The following is a 20,209-nucleotide window of genomic DNA, read 5'->3' on the forward strand; positions in this document are numbered from 1 at the left end:
GTTCTTTCAAAGTGTGAGCGCAAACTGACATTCTGAGGATAGCCTACTCGTTATAAGTTGTCGGTCTGGTTGTGAAAGCTCGATTTCGTCATGCGTTGACATGATTTTTTCAATGCAGAAGCTATACTGGTTTTTATTATTCCTCTTTTAACAATTCTTTAAATTGAAAAGAAAAATGTGGGAAAAAAATTGTGAGAAAGATAGCAAAAAGAATCGGGGGGAAGTGGGAAGAGACTTCATAAAAAACTTTTGTTCTCTCTCCCTCCCCCATTTTTTTAGGGACGTTGGAAAAGTCATCTCTTTTCTGAACCAGAATCAGAATCAGTAACACCTTTACATTGGTGCACATTTTATTTGTGGGGCGGGGTAGGAGAGCTTATAAGCCTACGTGGTGCGAAATTGTGGTAAAACAGTAGGACCAAATTGTTCCATGTTTAGATAGATTTTCATACTTTGGCCGAGTCTATATGTACAGTGTTCAAGCACGCGCACACACACGCACCGACGCGTGCCGTGCACAGCCACCACCAACTAAAGCCCCTCCATTCAAGTTTCCGCCGTCGACAAAAGCGGCGGTGGCGCGTGCATGGACGGGCTTTAGGAGCAAAGAGAACTTGAAGATTCCCGCAAAGCTCAAAACTAGTAGAAACCCCTCCGAAAATACGTCAGCAGCAAGAAAACAAGGGTCACGCCGTAAACGTCACCCGGAACTTCAGCTCCGATACGGAACACGGCAGAGGGAAAATGTCGCTTTTGGGCGCTGGTCGAGGCACGCGAGTAAGCGTGGGATGGGCAGTTCGCCTCTTCACACTATCTCTCCGCAGCATTTCATTTACTTCTGCCTCCGTCTAAACCCTTCCTGAATGTTAATTCGGTATAATTGTCCCTTGAGGGCGCGTTACAATTTCTTTTGTGTAACCAACATTTCCGACTGGGCCTGGTGAGGGGCTTTTTAAAGGGCCCCTCAGCAGGTCTGGCCATTAAGCGAAGATCACACAATGCGGGATAACGATCGTGTCTGCAAAGAATTACTTCGCTACGCGCCGCGGAAACGTATGAAATTTTAAATCGAACGCCGTTTTCCCTTCTCCTCGCGGCCGCCGTGCTCCAAGCCGGAGGATGACGTACACGTGCTAGTGCGCCTACGCACACGTGTTTGTGCTGTGATGTCGCGCGTGGCGACAGGTGACTTCGAGAATTATTCAAGGCAACATCTGTTACTTGTGTAATACGTTGCTTGAATAGACGAATTGAAGTTTAGAGAAATAATAAAACGCACAAACAGAATGCATTTTTTTTTTACTTCACATCGCAGCAAGAGAGATTTACTTCCGTTTCGTCTGGTTGTTCCCTCGTCATGCAGTCGCGCGCGCAGACACCGAAACTATGCCATTTTCTACCATGTTCCAGCACGGGATCATGCTCTGCGATCCGCTTGTGTCTGCCTCAGTATTCGTTTAGCACTGAGTTATACCCCTAGTCAGCTGTCCTCGTGCACAGCGCGCAAAATCGTGCGCTGCGCGAAACCTCTCGCGCGCGACGCCGTCAGCGAAAGGGCGCCGCGCCGCAAAAAAGCGAGGAGAAAAAAGAAATGAAGGTCGGGCCCGTGACGTTTGCGTCTCGCGATCCACGAGGTCCGGTATGGGAGAACGCAGGGAAGGAATTTCGCTTGCGGGAAGTGGAGAGAGTGTGTCGTTTGGCAGTGGAACTCGCCTCCTGAAATCATGGGTTCGCGGTACTGAAATATCTCTATCTCGACTATTAATGAGCCGATTTGAAAACTTTCGCGGCGGAACGCTCCCTAGAAGACACGTAACAACTTCCAGCGTATAAACAAAACTTGGTATAGGGCCTGGTGAGGGCAGTGTTGCCAGGTTTGGCTATATATAGCCAAATTGGGCTACAGAAAAAAAAATTTTGGCGTCGACTTGGGCGATTTGGCTACGTGGCTATATTTGGGCTACCGAAAAATCTGCGACTTGGCTTTGTTTGGGCTATGAGTGGCGCCTCAATCCACGGTCGAGAGGGGACTCTCATACAGGAAAACAAATCTCGAAGGCTATGTTATAGCTGGCTGAGCCGGCAGCGCGTCTTTGTGTGTGTTCGCGAAATGCCCCCCTCCCCCTCAGTGTATCGTTCTCTGAGCCGATGGTTCTATCCTTGACGTACTTAAATTTACACCGCACTTCACCATGCTAACATTTTCGCCAGCAATGCCGTTTCATCTTCGTCTTATCCCGACACCCAATCACCGGGCATCGGGATGAGCCTGGGAGTGGAGCGTGTTCCACAGTACACTGTACTAACATGGTTAAGCTCAGAAACAGAGAGCAATAAGGTTGGGCGATCGTAGCGCCGGCATGAAAGAAGGGAAGCACGGGTAGATGACACGCTCCAGTGTGTCCATGGCGAAGGCGTCTCGTCGAAGTATCGCGCTGGGCACAGCTTTCGACCTAGTCCGCGTATCTCACGGTAAGCTTTATACTGCTATTTTCCTTTGCGTGCGAAATGAACTTTAACGCGATAGCGTTAAGGGCCCCATGTCGCAAAAAATCTGGCGTCGGCGCCGTTGTCCGTGTGAGAAAAATGATCCCGAACTACGTAGGCCTTTGGCTGGCGCATATGCATTACTGAAATAATTGATTTTCTCAAAGTAAAACGCGTCAGAAAATTCGTAAAGTACACCTACACTCAACCTACAGACATGGTAGCGTCGAATTGTAATTTGAATATACGAGAAAACATATTTTTGTTACGCGGAACCTCGAACACAAACCCCTTTTCCAGCTGCCGTTCGACGTCTTAGTAGGAGGGCGATCATGTGGGCTAGTTGGTTTTCCATGAGAATGTGTCGTGCAGTGCGAAGCGGGAAAGGGGACAAAGGAAAAAATGAGGACAAGCGGTTACTGCCAAGTAGGAGCAGCGCTTAAGTAATGCAACCAGTAATGCAACCCAAGTAATGCAACACCATCCAGATGGCACTCGCCTGCGTGGCAGCGGCGGCGCCTGCCGTGCGAATGGAATGAAAAAAAAAAAGAACCAGAAAGCTTGCCTTCGTGCATATTGTTCTCCTCCAGCGTTTGCAGGTAAACATTATGGTTGCATAAGCTGCAGTTGCCGGGAAGCGTCCGAAGCAGTCAGGGATCTTTGAGTGCTATCACGTTCCACTCTTAAATGTGAATGTTAAGGAGCTGAGAACCAATTTTCATGGTGCCTATTTTTTAGTACAATGGAAAGTTCACCGGTCAGAGTGTGTTATCAAGAAGTGGTAACGCGGAAAACGCCGTGGAACATTTTTATCAGAATGTTTTTATCTGCAGTGAGGATGTAGTCTTTCACTCTCAGTTTGCTGAATGCGGTGATAGGTGAGCGCGATAATTATTCTACGCCGGCATTAGTGGGAGGCAGACAAGTGCGGCCGTTATTGTGACAAAGTATTTTGTCTAGCGATTCGACGTTCCTGCGATTCATGTTTTTCGAATTGTTAAGTACTTCTGTGGCAATAGCTACGTGTTTTCATTGTTTCCTGTCCAACTGCTTTGGTATTTAAACAGTCGAATCGAAACCAATCGGATTGAAAATGAAACGACGATTTTACACGTGATACGCAGTTCAGCGTGTTGCCGTAGCCATGCGTGTACTTTTGATTTCCGAAGCATAGAATGAAGCGCAAGTGTCTAATATTATAGCAACTGCAATTTAAGCAATAATTATCTTGTACTTAATAACAACCGACTTACAGTAATCTCATGGACTACATCCGAACTATTAAGATTTCATTGCCAGGCCTCGCCACTTACTGGCCTTTGAGATTTTCTTTGCCAATTTAAAATTATAATCCCTACTTCAATCCCGAACAACGTGCCTATTTCTATCACCATAAATCATGATCAGTTCATTTCCATCAACATCTCACAACACTTTCTGGCCAGTTGTCCTCAAGCATCCTCGGAGTTTTTTTGTTCGTTCTTACATTTTATATTCATCTCAATAGGTTGTCCCTCAGCAGCGATTCGTTGGAACTTGAGTTTCCGGGGCCAACAAAAAAGTTTTCCTGTGTGCAAGCATCTGCTCAGTGGCTATGGTGTTGGGCTGCTGAGCACGAGGTCACGGGATCGATTGCCGGCCACGGCGGCCGCATTTCAATGGGGCGAAATGCGAAAACACCCGTGTACTTAGATTTAGGTGCACGTTAAAGCACCCCACGTGGTCGAAATTTCCGGAGTCCTCCACTACGGCGTGCCTCATAATCAGAAAGTAGTTTTGGCACGTAAAACCCCATAATTTAATTTTTTTTTTTGTGCAAGCATCATGTAGCTGTTGCAAATTGAAAGCGTCGACCGTCACGGCATCACGGACATTTTTTTACGACGGGTTGTACAAAAAGAGATTACCGTGGTATAATGTAAAAATTTATATACAGATAAAACTGAAAATAACAATGGCTATATTTGGCTACAAATTTGTTTTGCTCTTTTTTGTGTTTGGCTACATTTGGGCTACATTTTCTCTAGCTTTGGGCTACGCCGCGTGTCCGACCTGGCAACACTGGGTGAGGGACCCTTTAAGGGGCCCCTGAAACGGTTCGGACAAATATTATAGACGCGTAGGAGCTAAAGTTAATCATTCGCACCACAATTTATGTGAAACGTCTCATATTAAGAGAGCTACGGGCGATTACAAGTTATCCTCCTCAAGAGTCATGCATTTTCTAAACTCATTCGCCGAGTGATCGGGGCTAAGCTCCGCCTTCACTGGCTCTGCGTCATGATGGCACGTCGTGTCGTCGACTTCCGGTTCTCTACGAGCAAGCACGCGAAACCTCTCCAAACTCTACGCCAGCTGCTGGGCAGTCGACCCCAAGCGAGAGCTATCGAAGCAGCGTGCGTTGCGAGCATTCTGTCGCAGCGCCGAACGTGTCTCTTATTCCGGTAACCACAGGCGAGCTGGGCGTTTCGACGGAGCAGTGGAGGCACAAACTCAAGCTGATGGAGGAACTTTAGCGTAGACGTATACATGAGTTGCCTGATCGGTCTCCACGGTCCAGCCACCCGTTGGCGCAGAGCTTAACCAGCCAAAGAGTTAATATTGCTCTAACCGAGTGTAAAACATTTTAAACATTTACAAAAACATGTTGACGATTACACTCCTGCAAAATATTTAGACCAGCAGCAAAGAAGAATACATTTCGTTACTGCTACTGTGTGGTTGAGCTCTGTGCTACCAGGCGGCTGCAGTGTAGGTGGCTGCAGGTGGCCGCCGGGCAGTGTGCTGCAAGCGGCAGCGATGTACATCTTTAAAACCTTGTAATAAATTACACGCTTTACGCGGAGCACTTAGAGGCGTCAATTAATGATCAGAAGGACTTACTGTAACGACTCAGTACGTTTGTACAAGATCGTCAAAATCGTTTCATGGTCATTTTAAAATGGGCACTGGCCGCATTGATCTAGAGGTGTGCGCCGTGTCGGTTTCGATTAGATATTCTAGTCGGCGGCGGCGACGGCGGGTATGCATACGAGACGTTCATTTGAGGAATGTTGCGCTGAAATACGTGCAAGAGGAGTTAATTATATCGAAGGTTGTCATCTTTACGGACTCCCGTGCTGCCCTTAGCAGGTTACAACGCAGTGAGCTTGAGTGTCCACTTCTGCGCAGCATTACTGACTCTGCGAGCAAAATTACATCTCGTGGAGTATCTCTCGTTGCTCAATGGATACCTTCACACGTAGGAATCGCCGGAAATGAAGAGGCTGATCGGCTCGCTTCGAGTTGCGTTCATAACAACTGTGACTGCCCAGAAATTTCGCGTAAGCTTGATGACGCTCGTCTGCTGATTCGTCGCCACCTACTCAAGCAGCATCCAGATCAGCGCGTCGCAAATGGAACGTTCCCGCCCCGTGTTCGTGGTCGAGGCTTGCCTCGTCGCGCTAGGGCACAACTGCTCAAGCTGAGGGTTGGTTGCGTGAACGTGCACGAACGTTTATACAGACAAGGGCGTGTGGAAAGTCCATTGTGTACGTCTTGTGGCTGCTACGAGACACTTCAGCGCCTTATATTTGAGTGTCCCGCTTTCAGTGCGCAGCGCATGTCGCTAGTGAGAAACTATCATCTCCTTGGCCTGCGGTGCGCGACACTCGAGGAATGTTTATACCCCAGTGGTTGTGCATCTAAACGTGATCAGGACCATCGCGCCCTACTAACCTTTACAGAGTTAACTAACTTAGGTTCACGTTTGTAGCATGAACATTCAACATTCTGTAGTAAGCGTGACCTTCAGTGACCGGCCCTACTGTGTGTGATCAGTACTGTACCCTAACGCTTCTTCCTTCGAAGATGGGAGATGGCCGGTTCAAACACCTTGTAGTGTATATTGTGAACCGACTACTGGTGAAACGGTGATTACGTGCAGCTGTACTTGGCGTCTCATCGTGGAGAACACAATTAGCCGCATAGCGAACTAGCCATGGATGTGGTTGATCATTGTGGAGGCTGTTCGACGCGGCGTCACTTTAATTCCGGCTGCAGAGTTCTACTTTAGTCTTTAGATTTGTCCTGTTGCAGTTTTCTACTTTAGTCTTTAGATTTGTCCTGTTGCTCTTCCTTTCCTCTTTCCTTTTTCCTCTCCTCCTTCCTATCTTCCATTTCTGTGTTGCTGTCACCTCCCTTCAGAAGAGTAGGCAGGCGTTGTGCCTAAAGTCCCTCAATGATTAGTTGTGCCCCTTCCGGTGGCAGTTGCCAGCCTGCTCCTCGCTTTCCCTTTCCTGTTAACTGTGTATATGTGTATATGTGTTCAAAACAAATAATAATAATAATAATAATTTGAGGGATCGCCAGCCGTTTGTGCGCAAGCGCGAGTAAGAGCGGGTCACGAGAGAGAAAATCTGGGGGCTTTTGCTCCTTGAATATATGACTCTGCCTAGGCACTACTGAGGAGAGAGTAAAACATCTTTATTAATAATAATTGAATGGCGAGAGCAGTGGCAGGAATCCTCAGTCCAGGGTCCCTAGGATGATTCCGGCGATGTTTCGAGCCCGTTGTATCACAGCTCGGAGGACCTCGGAAGGTCCGTCGCGGAGGGCATCGTCCCACAGCTCTTTGTTGCGTAGGGGGTAAAGGAGAGTTGGCAAGGGAGGAAAGAGGTTTGCAGTGCACTCAATCGTGACGTGGAAGATTGTGGGCGAGCTACCACAGCCAGGGCAACGATCTGCATAACAGTGTGGGTAGAATTTATTGAGGGAGACAAGATTTGGAAAAGTTGCGGTTTGTAACTGGCGTAATGCCACTGCTTCCTCCCGCGAGAAGGACGGCGGTGGTGCGGCGTGGGTGCGACGAATGCGTGTATAATGACGGAGTATGTCTTTGTAACGGAGCAAGGGATCCCCCCACTCTGAACTAGTCGCCTCACCACGCCGAGTCGCCCGGAGGGAAATTTCTCGGGCAACCGCATGTGTGCGTTCGTTACCCGGCTGCGAGGTATGACCAGGGGTCCAGAGTAAGTGGATGCGGGGAGATGTGGTTGGTGTATCTTGCGGGATCTGTTTGAGAATTTGGTGCGCCGCTCTCGGGATGCTATGTCCTGATAGGAACGCCCGGCATGCCTGTTGCGAGTCCGTCAATATATACACTTCCTCAGGAACACGGATGGCGTATCGAATTGCAAGAGCAACACCGAGAATTTCTCCGTAAGCGGCATTTGTTCCGCGCATTGCAGCAGAGTCCCTCAGGGATTCGGTGCCATCCAAAACTACCGAGGTATAGCCCTCTTGAGTGCGTGATGTGTCCGTGTATAAAGTATGTGTTTCCGGGATGTTTGCAAGCATGCGGCCAATGTATCGTACACGGGCTTTGCGCCGCCCTTTGTCATGCTCGGGGTGCATATTACGTGGCAATGGATGAATACTTAGTGCTTAGCGCATCGCTGACGACAAGATCGTTGGACGGGTTTCAGACTCAAGGGGTGGGACAGAGTATCCTAGCCGTGTGAGAAGATGGCGGCCAGTAGGGGTGAGTAGGAGGCGCTGGCGATGGCTTAACCAATGTGCCTCTAGCAGCTCGCCTAGTGTGTTATGTGTCCCTAAGTTAAGGAGACGGCGTGTGGAAGTATAATTCGGGAGGCCATGGGCCAGCTTCGTCGCTTTGCGAATCATTGCGCCTATGCGAAGTTGTTGCGCTTGGGTCAACCGCTGAAATGGGAGATGGTATGTAAGGCGGCTGATCACGCATGCCTCCACCAAGCGCAGCAGGTCCTCTTCTCGAAGGCCCGCGCGCCTGTTGGAGACCCTCCGGATCATGGCCAGAATTTGCTCAATCTGTCTGGATAGAAGGGAAACAGTGTAGTTTGACCTGTCATCTGCTTGGACGTGTAGGCCGAGGATACGAGCACGATTAACCTGTGGTATCGGTGTGCCATCCATGTGCACAGTGATAGGGGGAGTAGAGGAACGGCTCCGGGGGCGAATGATTATGAGCTCCGACTTTTCCGGAGCACATATTAAGCCGCATTTTCTCGCGTACTCGGAAACTGTATCGACGTACTGCTTGCTGCAGTCAGTCCTGGATGGCTCCGTCGGAACCCCGTGTCGACCAGATAGTAATGTCGTCCGCATAAATAGCGTGGGCGATATCAGGGATCTGGTCGAGTAGCCGGGGGAGCCCTGCGAGCGCGATATTGAATAGAGTAGGGGAAAGAACTGAGCCCTGGGGTGTCCCACGTCCTACAAGGCGAATCATACCGGATCGATGCGGTCCCATTCCTACGGTGGCTGTGCGATCTCGAAGAAATGCGCGGATATAGTTGTACATGCGAATTCTACAGTGTGAATGTGCAACATTGCGAAGGATGAGGTCATGTTCAACATTATCGAATGCCCCTTTTAGTTCTAAGGCGATGAGGGCTCTCGTTTGGGCGGACGACGGAGGTCCTATGACTTCCTCCCGCAATGGTAAAAGCACATCTTTGGCAGACAGATGAGCCCGATATACGAATTGAGAGTTAGAAAAGAATGATTTTTCTTCGAGGAAGGGCTGCAGACGCCGCATGAGTACATGCTCCACGAGCTTACCAATGCAGGATGTTAGGGAGATGGGTCGTAAGTTTTCAACCTTAACAGGCTTGCCCGGTTTGGGGATCAGTGTGATGTCGGCGTGTCGCCATGCTTGGGGAAGCATGCCCTTGCGCCAGCAATCATTAAAGATATGGGTGAGGTGGTTAATATCCGCGTCGCTGAGGTTACGAAGGGTGGCGAATCGGATGTGGTCGGCTCCCGGTGCCGTGTTGCGGCGTAGGTCTTGAAGGACCACCCGCACCTCGTCAGATGTGATGTCTGCATCGAGCAATTCGTTCGCCTCGCCTACATAAGGATAGTCAGGGTACTGCGGCGGCGGGCCTGTGGGTATGAAATGCTTCTCTAGCTCTCTGAGGAGTGTCGAGACATCGTCCCTGTACTCGTGCATTAGGGTGTGCAGCTGTTGAAATGTTTTTCCCTTTGTTGTGGTGGGATCTGTGAGTGAGCGAAGAATCGACCACGCTTTTGCTGTGTTCAATGTGCCTGAGAGGCGATCGCAATATCCTCGCCAGTTATTCCTCGTAAGGATCTCTGCATACTCCTGGGATTCCCGTGTAATTTGATCTATACGTTTCCTAAGTTTGCGGTTGAGGCGTTGTCGTTTCCATCGTCGTGTCAACCCTCTGCGGGCGTTCCAAAAATGAAGTAAATGCGGGTCTATGTCTGGTGTCTCGGTTGTGGTGCGCAGTGTGCTCGTGGTGGCCTCTAGATCTTGTGCGAGAGAGTCAAGCCAGCGTTCGTACCCTTGGCGCTCAGGTGGGTCCTGGCGACGTTCCCTGAATTTCGCCCCATCCGTTATACGCACATTTCGCTCGGGCCTGCGCGCACCCCGTAATGACAAGGTGGTCGCCACAATGTATACTGGTCACTACCAAGGTGCTCCTCTAAAGGCCCGTGCGCAACGACTGGGCCAGTATTGCGCACGAAGGTAAGGTCAGGGCAGGTGTCACGAGATACGCTGTTGCCTATCCGAGTGGGGTGCTCTGGGTCGGTAAGCAGTGTGTATCTCATGTTACAGATGGCATTCCATAAGCGGGTCCCTTTAGCCTGCGATTTAACGTAACCCCATGCAGTATGCGGAGCGTTAAAGTCGCCGGCCACCACACAAACCCGTCCAAACCTACCAAATTCTGTTAGTAGGTGCTGAAAACAGTGCGTTCGCGAACGGGGGGAACTGTGTGCATTGAGTATAAACAGAGTCTCGCTGCGTTTACCTTGCGTAATTATTTCCAATATTTGGTGAGGAATGTCAATGTTAGTGGTATGCATGCAACATGTAACATGTTTCGAAACTAAGGCTCCCACAAGAGGAGAGACACCCGAGAGCGTGCTGTAGTTGGATAAAGAAGGGGTGCAATTGACTTCCTGTAAGAGGATAACATCGGGAGGGTTCGTGGATGTGGCGATATACTGCTGTAGGGAACCTCGTTTTCGGCGGAATCCCCTACAATTCCACTGCCACACCACTAGTTGCTCCGCGTTACGCGGCGCCATCATCATCGCGAGAGGAAGCAGGCGGTCGTGCATAGGGATGCGGGCGCCGGGTGCCCACATTTGAAGGTTGCGGCCGAGAGCCTTGGTCGGAAAGCGCGCTTTCGTTGTTACCGCTAAGCTCAGGAACTTGCATGCGTGCGAAAGTGCACTCTATACATGATTCTACTTGCTCCGTAATCCCTATTTGAAGGGCCTCCATTTGGCGTTCTATCCTGTCCAGAGCCGCCTGCATACTAGCGCTCATGTCTGCCACCAGCGGTCCATTTGTTTTTGCAGGCGCTCACAGCGCGCCTCCATGCCACGACGTAGGCGGGCTATTTCTATTAGAGGATCGGGATTTGATAACGAATTGGTAATAGGGGAAGGGGTGGGGAGAGATTTACGGGGCGGAGCGAACTGTAGGGGACCCTCCGCCCGACCTACCTCCCGAGGCGCCTCCATTGCTGTTTTCTTCTCCGGGGTCCGCTGCACCCCTGAAGGGACCAGGGTCACCTTGGCTGGGGCGTTGGTCTGCAGGGCCTTCTTGTAGGGTTGTTGGGAAGATGGGTGAGGCGCACCGATGCCTCGCGGGATCGGGACCGAGACTTGGAGCGGGTCCGGAACTTGCGACGGGATCAGAACGGGTCTCCGACCAGACTTGTCTGGTCTCCTTCGTTGGGGTGCGCGACGTTCGGGTCTCCGCCATATCTGTGGTAGTGGTCGGGTCGCTGGAGGGTTGGAGCTCACGCTGCTCTTTCTCGAGAGCTTTCTGCACCCAAGCTTTGTTCAGTGTCTGCCTAGCACGCCGCGGGCAGCTTGGATCCGCTGTAGGGTGGGTCCCGTCACAGGATCTGCAGTGTGGGGCGCACGGATGTGCGGGGTGGGGCTGTCAGTCCCGCACGTCGCGCAAATGACAACGTGTGGAGTAGGACAGTAATCAGCCCAGTCACCGAGCTTGTGACATATCTTGCAGACCAGTTGGCGGGGTCGATGGGGGTAGCAGCGGAGTTCTGCACCATAGAAACGCACATAGCGAGGCACTTTAAGTCCTTAAAATGTTACTAACGCAGCGTTGGTTTGACCCATCATTCGTGCTTGAAGTATTTGAGTTCCAGGAGCCAAAAGCTCATCCACTAGCTTGGAAGACGGTGTACCGGGCAAAAGACCAGGAACAATTCCCTTGCATGAGTTGTCTGGGGCCGCAAAATATAAAAGACCCGCTGACCAAGGTTCAGCTCCCTCACCTTGTACAAGGTGTCGGCTACGTGTGACTGGGGTGTGCTGATGATTGCCAAGCTCTGCTGAGGTCGCAGTCGGAATATGATGTCCTGACGATCGTCGGTGGTCAAGCCGGCTGCACTCCATAGAGCACTGGCGAGTTCTGGGCGCGTCCGCTTATCGAGGCAAAGTCCTCCGTGAGGCTGCAGAATTATCTTTTCATCGTGCAAAGGAAGTTGAGGCAGGTTCTGATTCCGACTGCGCTTGCGTACGGTAGGCTGGGAGGCGTCCGGAATGCCCAAGATGTTCTCGGAGGGTTACGTCTTAGCGTGCGTTTGACGGATGCGTCGCTTATGTATGACTGTCTTCCAACAGCCACCAGTGTCGTCGTCAGTTTTGTCGTCGTAAATGTTCGGGGTAGCACCTTCCTCCATCCTTTCCCCGGTCGGAGTGTCTACCTCTCGTCGTTGGGAGGGAAAATTGGCGACGATGGGATCGGCGGCCACTCCCGCGGTATCCACCTCGGGCGTCTTCGTTGTTGTCGAAGAACGCGCGGCGGCGTTCTCCGTCGCCGATTGCTTCTTCCGCTCGTTGGAAAATGACGTTGCGGTAGATAAATGCTCCATCGAAACAGAGCGGTGAATTGGCCGAAGGCCCTTTGCACGCCCGTTTAGAACATGGGCCTCGGAAGAGCTGGTCGCTTGGCGCTCTTGGTTCATGGTGTAGAAAACACGCCAAGGCAGCTATGGCCCCGGCAGGGGCAGCCGCGTTGGAACTGCTTCAGAGCTGTAGGGGCGCGGGGAGCGGCAAAAAAGTCCTGGGAAGAAAAGGCGGTCGTTGGGAAACGGCGAGAAAGCCGCTTCCCATATGACTCACTACTGAGGAGGTTTCTTAGCGCGTGTTGTATGCGTTTGTCCTCTATACATGCCGGCATTCCGAAGTGTGGTCGAGTTTGTTTACGCTCCGCCGCTGCCTGCCAGCGCGGTGAGGCAGTGGGCACGGATATTTGGTGATCGCTGTGTCAGAAGGGTCCATTATGCAAAAAGGTGAGGCGTGCAGACAGGACACAAGAGAAGAGAAGTGGACAACACGAACAAAATCACATTTGTTGGCGGTACTCCCCAAGATCTTCGAAGCCGTTGTTAAATTTTCAATCCAAGCATTCCAAAGTAGTAAAAAACTGAATTGCCATGTTGTGCCTTAAGTCTTCTCTCACCAGATTCTGCATGCACAAAATGAACGTTTGTTTTAATGCACAGGTCCGGCGCCTATTAGAAGCAGGTTATCCTAGCACAGCAGTGGCTACTGTGGCTGAACGCCTAAAGAAGTCGGTTTCGAGGGGGACGGACGTGATTACAGAAAGCAATAATAGCCAAAAAAAGAGTAGTGGCTATTCCGTACATTCATTCAGTATAGCACAGGCTTAAAAAAGTTGCAAGTAGATTTGACGTTAATGTTGCTTTCACTGCTCCCAATAAGCTTGGTAAGATATGCGCTGCCGTGCAGAGGAAAAAGGAGCAGGTAAAAGGCAAAAGAAAAAAAGAACAGATATTTGTCCTGTGAAGCACAATAAGAACAACAATTTTACTGACTGTCGTATGGGTGTGGTTTATAAAGTTCCCTTTAGCTGTGGCCAGTTCTACGTAGGGCAAACGGGGCGGTGTATCAATCAGAGGCTAATGGAACATAAAAGGTCATTAACCGGGGGATCGCCTTCTAATCTTTCCCTACATTGCCAAGATTGTAACTGCACGCCAGAGTTGGATGAATGCGCGATATTGTACAGGCACAAGAATGAAGATACGCGTCTTATGGTAGAGGCATGGCATATATATAATGGTGGAAGTGCGTGCGTGAGTCAGCCTTCGATTACTTTACATAAGGAAGAGATTAAGCGCCTCAACAGCTATCTCTCACGTAGACCGGCACATGTACCCTACTGACGCGTGGTCATACCATTCCAGAGCTTGCGCAGATGAGTTTTGTGTCTTCTTTCTTCTTTTCGCCTCAGTGCTCCCTTCAGTTGATAGTCGGCGTTCGTGTTGTCCACTTCTCTTGTGTCCTGTCTGCACACCTCACCTTTTTGCATAATGAATCCTTACCAACTAGCTCAGCTTTCTGTCATTCTAAGTGTCTGAAAGGGCCTGACTGGTGTTGTATAAGTCGCGGGTCGCTTTTTTCGTCGCGACGATAGATTGGATTTTTTACAAGCACTGCTCCAGGAGGGCACATGTAACGTGCAAACGGAGGCCTCAGGAGAGCATCTGAGGTTATAATAAAGCAGGCGGCGCAGGATCTCCAGTGCACCCAAGGGGTAGCGGGGGGACCAAAGCTGGAAGCAGGGCGGCCCGTGGGTTGGGGCCGCGGTGGCCGAAGCGTGCCAGGGGTGTATAAGATCGGCTGTCCGCTATCGCGGACAGAGAGAGAGAGAGAGTAAACTTTAATGAACACCAGCAGTTCTGTCGGCTGGGCCTAGGCCTCTCACGATGGGACGTCGAGGTCTTGCCTCTTCGCCGCTTCGTAGGCCTGCTGGGTCGCCCAGAGTTGGTCGTCGAGATGGGAGCTGCGCAGGGCGGCGTGCCATCTCGACGAGAGGGTCACGGGATTAAGCTCTTGGTATTGATCTTTGCACTCCCATAGCATGTGGGGGAGTGTTGCCGATTCAGTTTTACAGACCTTGCACGTCTGGCTCGGGTAGATGTCGGGGTATATAGTGTGATAGCGTGTGAGGGAAGGGTATGTATTCGTCTGTAGAAGGCGAAGGGTGGTTGCCTGTGCCCTGTTTAACTTGCGGTGAGGGGTGGGGAAGGTTCTTCTTGCGAGGTAAAATGACTTTACAAGAACAGCTAATTTTTTTTTTGCGAACGCCCCCTGGCACGCGCAGGCCTCGGCGAGCCCCAACCCACGGACCAGTCCTGGTTCTAGCTTTAGTGTCCCCGTTGCCGCTTTGGTGTCCTGGAGGCGCCACCAATAATGCGAAACAATTACTTGCTGTTACAATTAGTAAAAAAACACGATTGAATAAATATAATTACGTCCAGCCGCCTACTTATTAGTGACGCTAAGTTCAGACTACCGCGCCCCGCGACTTCTGCAACACCAGTCAGCACTTTGCCTCTGATGGTTCACATACTTTCTCGCGCCTGCGGCGCTGGTGCTGAGTCAGTCATCATCACCGGCGGCCTTTCAACCACTTGCGTTCCACCGCGTTTGCTAAGGTTTACAATATATGCGGCCCGGGCTCCACTACGGTCGCTACTGCTCCCACAAAAACATCTCTGATGTTAAGGTACATCGCCGTGAGGCGCGGGAAAGATATGATCCGCCACGACTGACTTAGCACGAGCGCCGCAGGTGCGAGACAGTCTGTCTGATACAGCGATCGCCAAATCGGGCGTCAGTGCCCGCTGCTTCACCTATCTTACCGCGCCCGCAGCCAGCATCTGAGCGTAAACAAACTCGATTCCACTCCGCAATGCCGGCACGCCTAGGGACAAACGCCTACAGCACGAGCTAAGAAACCTCCTCTGTTGTGCCTAGGCATAGTCACATGTTCAAAGAGCAAAATCCCCCAGATTTTCTCTCTCGCGACCGCTCTTACTCGCGCCTGCGCACAAACGGGTGGCGATGCCTCAAAGGAACGTCTCGTAAAATGGCCGTTCGCCGCCGCCGATGGCATTCATCGGCGGCGGCGCACGGCCATCTTTCATTGGCGGCGGCGGCGCCGGCGGCGTGGAACCCAAGACCACAAATTTAAAAAGCCGTTTCCCTGCATCCTTCTTTGCTAAAGTGGTTGAAATTCTGGCCTTTTCATACTAATGGCTGAGAGGACCGAATACAAAGTTGCTCTTCAGCCGACATATTTAAAAAAAGACATTGGGCACATATCTAAAAGCGTCTATGTTGAGTGTATTTGTACATTCCTTTCTCCATGAATACGCAGAGCCTTGCTGTTACGTCGTAGTCGCAATTGTTTTCTTTTTTTGCTATGCCTCGGTTTGTGTGCGGTATTTTGCCATTGAGCAAAGAGTCGGTGAATTCGTCTAGAATTGCTAAGCCAGCACCGACGCCCGTGACACTCTCGATTTGTTAACCTTGCTTCCACTTGTTCTGAATGAGATTGTGTTTATACAATGTGCTTTACGTAAAGAAAAAAAGAAGCAGACCTCTCCTATGACCAACTATTGCTGGGTTCAGCCCTTAAGATGTCACCCAATCAGCAGATGTTATAACGCACCTTCCCGACTGGACGATACATGAACTCCCTTGTTCTGAACATTAATCACCCTTTGCTTATGTAACTTTCCTTCGAAAATCCTTTTTCCCTGAAGAAAAAAAGAACAAAAACAAGATCGCCTCACCAAGCTTTTATTCACAGAAAGCAAGACGCATGGCCAGGACCACGTTAAGAATAGCTTATGTCAAAAGTACATCCCATCTGGACCCACTCAACCTTACGGCCCATACACAGGGACCTCCAACCCTGCCCTTGATGAAGATATCAGCGTGGCAGAGATTCATGCTGCCCTACATAAACTGAACAGCCGTTCGGCGTCAGGCCAAGATGGTGTTACGAATAAAACACTAAGAAATCTAGATGACCCCTCGGTGCAACAACTCACCGAATACATCAACAACTGCTGGCGCCAGGGATCCATTCCCCCGACATGGAAAACGGCCAAAGTAATTCTCATCCCCAAACCCGGTAAGCCATCTAGCCTCGCCAATCTCCGGCCCATATCGCTAACTTCATGTGTAGGCAAGGTCATGGAGCACGCACTCCTAACCCGTGTAAACACTTACCTCGAAGACACATGTGCTTACCCCCACTCGATAATTGGCTTTAGACAGCATCTTTCCACCCAAGACGCTATGCTCCAACTTCAGCATCAAATCCTAGATGGCAAATCCCGTCACACGAAGGCTATCTTGGGCCTCGACCTCGAGCGCGCCTTCGATAATATAAGGCACTCCACCATCCTCGAGCGCATCTCCTTGCTCAACCTTGGAGAAAGCACTTACAACTACGTAAGAGACTTTCTAACCAATCGGAAGGCCTTCCTGTCGGTCGGAGACATTCGATCGGAGGAACTCTCCCTTGGCAGCACGGGCACACCGCAAGGCTCTGTCATTTCCCCAATACTGTTTAATCTGGTTATGCTCGGATTAACACAAGAACTACAAAAACTCGACGGCATTGAACACACCATATACGCCGACGACATTACAATCTGGGCTGCAAAGGGCAGTGACGGCCAAATCGAAACTGCCCTACAAGACGCCATTGACGTCGTAGATAATTATCTTGAAGGCACAGGACTCCGCTGTTCTCCTGAAAAGTCGGAGCTTCTCCTATACTGCCCCACACTCCGTGGACGCCCCCCCGTGGGGCTCCACGACTAAACGCTAATACGAAGAAATAGAGCTCAACCTGAGGGATGGCAGACCTATACCCGTGGTCCCTTGCATCCGCGTTCTTGGTATGACCATAGAAGCCAACGGAGCTAACTCTACGGCTATCTCAAAGATCCTTCGACAGACCGCCAATACATCCAGACTGCTGAAACGAGTGACCAACCGGCGAGGGGGTATGAAGGAAGAAAGCCTCATCCGCCTTGTCCAATCTTTTATCGTCTGTCACATTACTTATGTTGCGCCCTTTCTCAACTGGTACAAAGCTGAAAAGACTAAACTGGACATCATCATTAGAGGAGCCTATAAGCAGGCCTTAGGACTACCCAACCACACCAGCACGGAACTTCTACTACAATTAGGTATCCACAACACGCTAAACAAGTTAATCGAGGCCCAACGTCGATCTCAACTAGAGCGGCTTACTCTCACGGAAACGGGCCGCAGCATTCTAAACAAGCTTAATATCACCTACCACCGTCAACATGGAGACAAACACCCAATACCACGCGACATTCAGCAATGCATACACGCCGACCCTATTCCGAAAAACATGCACCCAGACTACAACAAAGAACGCAAGAAGGCACGAGCTACTTCCCTCATCAAAGCTTACGCCAACACCGCGGGCGTCACCTTCGTCGACGCAGCTGAGTACCAAGATGGACGGCGCTTTGCGGCGGTTACCACAGCAGGCGGCTTGCTCCGACAAGCTGCCAGCATCATTACCAAAAATGCCGAGACGGCTGAGGAAGTGGCCATCGCCCTGGCCACTCTTGACCCAGCCTGTCACAACATACTGAGCGATTCTCGCGCAGCAGTCAACAACTACATCAAAGGTCGTATTTCTCATCAATCACTCCGTATCTTACGACAAGCCCCGCATTCGTCTGAAAATCAAATCACCCTCGTCTGGATCCCAGCACACGCCGGCGTTGTCCACCCGCACCTCACCAACCTCAACGAGGTTACACACTCCGTAGCACGAGGACTAGTCAACCGTGCCGGAGACGGTGCAGGTGCACCCGCAGGACGCGACCGCTTTACAATATACAACGACCTTGTAAAGTCATTTTACCTCGCAAGAAGAACCTTCCCCACCCCTCACCGCAAGTTAAACAGGGCACAGGCAACCACCCTTCGCCTGTTACAGACGAATACATACCCCTCCCTCACACGCTATCACACTATATACCCCGACATCTACCCGAGCCAGACGTGCAAGGTCTGTAAAACTGAATCGGCAACACTCCCCCACATGCTATGGGAGTGCAAACATCAATACCAAGACCTTAATCCCGTGACCCTCTCGTCGAGATGGCACGCCGCCCTGCGCAGCTCCCATCTCGACGACCAACTCTGGGCGACCCAGCAGGCTTACGAAGCGGCGAAGAGGCAAGACCTCGACGTCCCATCGTGGGAGGCCTAGGCCCAGCCGACTGAACTGCTGGTGCTCATTAAAGTTCACTCTCTCTCTCTCTCTGCAGCAGGTGAACATGTTTTTTCAGCTGAGATGTTATGATGCGGTGCAAAACAAATTTGTTCAATTTGTTAACTCGTCATCACGAGGTTGAATTAACCAAGTCTGGATTAGTAGAAATGCAGGCATTGTTAGCATGTACAATTCCGGACAGGCCACCATTGGAATCTGAACCTGGCAACGTTGAACGCAAGAACGTTATCTAGTGAGGCGAGTCTAGCAGTGCTATTGGAGGAATTTGAGGGCAGTAAATGGGATATAATAGGGCTCAGTGAAGTTAGGAGGACAAATGAAGCATATACAGTGCTAAAAAGCGGGCACGTCCTGTGCTACCGGGGCTTAGCGGAGAGGCGAGAACTAGGAGTCAGATTCCTGATTAATAAGAATATAGCTGGTAACGTACAGGAATTCTATAGCATTAACGAGAGGGTGGTAAGTCTTGTTGTGAACCTTAATAAGAGGTACAAATTGAAGTTCGCACAGGTGTACGCCCCTACATCACGTCATGATGACCAGGAAGTCGAAAGCTTCTATGAAGACGTGGAATCGGCGATGAGTAAGGTCAAAACAAAATACACTGTACTGATGGGCGGCTTCAATGCCAAGGTAGGCAAGAAGCAGGCTGGAGACAAGGCAGTGGGGGAATATGGCGTAGGCACTAGGAATAGCAGGGGAGAGTTATTAGTAGACTTGGCAGAACAGAATAATATGCGGATAATGAATACCTTCTTCCGCAAGCGGGATAGCCGAAAGTGGAGGTGGAAGAGCCCGAATTACCAGACTAGAAATGAAACAGACTTTATACTCTGCGCTAACCCTGGCATCTTACAAGATGTGGACGGGCTCGGCAAGGTGCGCTGCAGTGACCATAGGATGGTAAGAACACGAATTAGCCTAGATTTGAGGAGGGAACGGAAGAAACTGGTACATAAGAAGCCGATCAATGAGTTAGCAGTAAGAGGGAAAATATAGGAATTCCGGATCAAGCTACAGAACAGGTATTCGGCTTTAACACAGGAAGAGGACCTTAGTGTTGAAGCAATGAACGACAATCTTATTGGCGTCATTAAGGAGTGTGCAATAGAAGTCGGTGGTAACTCCGTTAGACAGGGTACCAGTAAGCTATCGCAGGAGACGAAAGATATGATCAAGGAACGCCAATGTATGAAAGCCTCTAACCCTACAGCTAGGATAGAACTGGCAGAACTTTCGACGTTAATCAACAAGCGTAAGACAGCTGACATAAGGAAGTATAATATGGATAGAATTGAACATGCTCTCAGGAACGGAGGAAGCCTAAAAGCAGTGAAGAAGAAACTAGGAATAGGCAAGAATCAGATGTATGCGTTAAGAGACAAAGCTGGCAATATCGTTACTAATATGGATGAGATAGTTCAAGTGGCTGAGGAGTTCTTTAGAGATTTATACAGTACCAGTAGCACCCACGACGATAATATGAGAGAGAATAGTCTAGAGGAATTTGAAATCCCACAAGTAACGCCGGAAGAAGTAAAGAACGCCTTGGGAGCTATGCAAAGGGGGAAGGCAGCTGGGGAG

The sequence above is a fragment of the Dermacentor andersoni genome, chromosome 1 (genome assembly GCF_023375885.2).
Source record: "Dermacentor andersoni chromosome 1, qqDerAnde1_hic_scaffold, whole genome shotgun sequence".
Taxonomy (NCBI): Eukaryota; Metazoa; Arthropoda; class Arachnida; order Ixodida; family Ixodidae; genus Dermacentor; species Dermacentor andersoni.